Here is a 3,843-nt window from a genome sequence, read left to right as displayed (position 1 = left end):
AGGGCTGAGGGCTCCGAGTGTGGCAGAGGGGATGATGTTCCCCTGAGGGGATGAGTAGTTCCCCTGATACCGAGATCTTGAGGATTGTTGTCCAAGAGTGAGACGGNTTTGTTTGCTAAGTTGAGCAAGTGTAGTTTTTTGGCAGCTTGAGATGGGTTTTCTAGGTCACATTGTTTATGGAGAGGGGGTTTCTGTAGATTCGGAGAAGATTCAGGCTATCAGAGATTGGCCTAAACCGCAGAATACCACGGAGATCAGGAGTTGCCTTGGTCTGGCAGGTTACTAAAGGAAGTATGTGAGGGAGATAGTCATATTGCATGGGGTGCCAGCAAGTATTGTGTCTGATAGGGATTCTAAGTTCACTTTGGTGTTCTGGAGAGCATTTCAGGGAGAGATGGGCACTAAGGTGCATATGAGTACAGCTTATCATCCCCAGACAGATGGACAGTCGGAGAGGACGATCCAGACGTTGGAGGATATGCTGAGGATGTGTGTGTTGGATTGGGGTGGCCATTGGGTAGATCACCAGAACCTGGTAGAGTTTGCTTACAACAACAGCTACCAGGCGAGTATTAAGATGGCTCCTTATGAGGCTTTGTATGGGAGGCCATGCCGTACACCATTATGTTGGACTCAGGTGGGGGAGAGGAGCATGTTCAGGGCATATTTTGTTCAGGAAACACAGAGAAGATTTGGGTTCTCAAGCTGAACATGAAGGAAGCTCAGGATAGGAAGAGGAGTTATGCTGATAAGAGGAGAGGAGATCTTGAGTTTCAGGTAGGAGACAGAGTGTACCTCAAGATGGCCATGTTGCGGGGTCCGAACAGGTCATTGACAGACACTGAGTTGAGTCCGAGGTATATGGATCCGTTCAGAGTGATTAAATGGGTGGGACCGGCAGCATATAAGCTGGAGTTGCCTAAGGTTATGCATGCGTTCTACAAGGTTTTCCATGTTTCTATGTTGAAGAAGTGTCTCAATGAGGATGATCAGTTGTTGGCTAAGATTCCTGAAGATCTTCAGCCTAACATGACTTTGGAGGCGAGACCAGTGAGGGTTCTCGAGAGGAGGATCAAGGAACTTCGGAAGAAGAAGATTCTTTTGATGAGAGTCTTTTGGACTGTGATGGTGTTGAGGGGAAGTTTCCTGAAATAAAAGTTTCTAGTAGAGGAAAGATTTCAAAAGTGGAAAGTTCTAAAAATGGAAAGTTTGATGGGAGTTAGAATTGTCCATTTTTAGTGGTTGTGAGCCTTGGAGGGGATAGTGTGGCCTTCGTGGCGGACTTTTGAGTCATTGTGCCTGGGTGTGGCGGTCTTTTGAGACATTGTGTGGCCTTCGTGGCGGACTTTTGAGTCATTGTGCCCGTGTGTGGCGGTCTTTGAGACATTGTGTGGCCTTTGTGGCGGGCTGTTTAGCCAATTATGTGGCCTTTGTGGCGGGCTGTTTAGCCAATTGTGTGGCCTTTGTGGCGGGCTGTTTAGCCAGTGTACCTGTTTAGGCGGTGCTTCGGGACAGATGGTCTTTGTGACGGTCCTTCGTGACAGATGGTCTTTGTGACGGTCCTTCGGGACGAGTGGTCTTGGTGGCGGTCCTGTTTAGGACATTTGTGTGGCCTTGGTGGCGGTCCTGTTTAGGACATTTGTTTGGCCTTGGTGGCGGTCCTGTTTATGACATTTGTTTGGCCTTGGTGGCGGTCATGTTTAGGACATTTGTTTAGCCTTTGTGACGGCCCTTCCGGCATGTATATGATCCTTGTGTGGGCATGAGGTATTCTAGTGAGCGGATATGTGGTTGGTAGGACATTGTGCTGTCTTACGCGAACCACGGGAAGGAACCCTAGATAGGGATAGGACTCAGACGTGTTCAGAATTGTTTGCTCGCAACTCTTGGGGGACTTTGGTTCTCCTAGTACTGCCATATTCTGAGACTTTGTGGCTTGGGAGTATGGTTGGTATATCGACTTCGGATGACGATCCGGGGGCGCGCTGTAGGGTGGCAACCCGAGAGACGAATATTGGACTTCCTTAGATATTATGGCATGCAGGCTTAGGCCCGATGAGGAGCCAACATTATGGCATGCAGACTTAGGTCTGATGAGGAGCCAATAAAAACTCAAGGTCTAAGCCTCTGCGTAAAGGAAAGTCCAAAAGTCTAGAGCAAATAATGCATGGAGCGTGAGTCTATCACCCAGAGGTGACCTTTCGTAGATCGGTCGGAGGAGTGCGGGCCGTGGAGACGGTTGCACAAGAGTCCTTGGCTGATGGTTGTTTGAGATTCGAGGACGAATCTATGTTGGTGGGGGAGAATTGTAACATCCGCGAACCGAGATCCCGGTTTAGGGGATTGCATCGGTGGATGCATATAGTGCATCGGTCAATGCATGTTCAGTATTCTGCGGACGAGTTAAGTTAAACGCTGCGTTTTGGGTTAGGAAAAACTCTTAACACGAGTTTTGTCTCATTAGTCGGGTTTTGGCCGCTTTTGGGAGAAAAAGAAAGAGAGAAAAGTTCCCTAAGTGTTCTTGAGTGTTCTTGGTGATTTCTGGAGATTGGAAGTTGTTCCTGTAGAGATATGTAGCTGGGATCGTTGTAGGAGCTTCCTGGAAGTGTTTTCTTGTTGGTTTAAGGTTCAGATTCGTCTTGGCAAAGGTAAGTGCAGGACCATGGCTTATCTAAGCTAGAGCTTCTCTGATCTGCTTGTTTATGTGTTGTTAGGCTTGTTAGATGGTTATTTGGGACGTTAGGAAGCTTTCTTGTGGCTTGGGATCGAGTTTTATGGTTGCAGGAACAAAGATCCGGCGAGAAGCTTCGGGGAACATGATGCTCGGCATGTTGCATCGGTCGATGCACTTTGTGCGTCGATCGATGCAAGTGCGAGGACTGTGCGTAAAACCTAGGGTTTTCGTGTTATCTCGAGCATGCGTCCGTCGATGCAGTGCGAGTTTCGGTCGATGCAGTGCGAGTGTCGGTCGATGCTTGTGTAACTTGCATCGGTCGATGCATCCCTTGTGTTGGTCGATGCATCCCCATGTGGTATCGGTCGATGCATGTTGGTGTCGGTTGATGCAGAGTCTTGGTTTGTTATTTGTTGTTTGTTGATTGTTGGTTGATGGTTAGAGATGTCTCTATTGCTTGTGTGTATAGCCCTGTAGATGGGAGAATTGCCTTACTGAGTGTTTATAAAATACTCATGCATTGCAATCTGTGTTTGTGGTGCAGGTAAAGACAAAGTGTGATCGTGGAATCAAGGCAATGAAGAGGAGGATGTTCTAGGGACTCGATTGGTTGTTGTCTGGCATTGCTAAGTTGCTAGAGTTGGGTCATTAGAAACATTACTAGGTTGCCGGTTTTATATTTCCTGATGTTTGGCATTCGGATATTGTTTATGATATAATATTGGTTTACTATTGGTTGTTTATTAGATATTGGTATTTGTTATTCTGCTGTTTGAATGTGATTGTGGTTAGGTGGCTAGTAGATATGAGACCCCCTAGTTTTACTTTATTTATTATTATTATTTTATTATTTACTATTTATTTAATTTAAAAAAAACGGGTCGAATCGTTTCAATTTGATGTAATAATCATCTAACCATAATATGTTCGTACTAAAGCTTCAAAATTTCATTAAAATATATGGATATGGATATGTAATCTTATCCTGATATCATACTATTTAGCATGATAAATAAATAATTTTACAATAAAATCGCAAAATGTTTTACTAGATAATGATTAGTGTTGGGGAATCTCAGATGAACAGTATTATTGGCCGGAACAGTGTTTTCTATCGGTTTCTGAATCATATAATCGGCTTTATAAAGAGATAAGATTATTTTATGTTT

This window comes from Camelina sativa, chromosome 11 (assembly GCF_000633955.1).
Source record: "Camelina sativa cultivar DH55 chromosome 11, Cs, whole genome shotgun sequence".
Classification (NCBI taxonomy): Eukaryota; Viridiplantae; Streptophyta; class Magnoliopsida; order Brassicales; family Brassicaceae; genus Camelina; species Camelina sativa.
The sequence above is the reverse complement of the archived record's forward strand: the minus strand, read 5'-3'. Positions refer to the sequence as shown.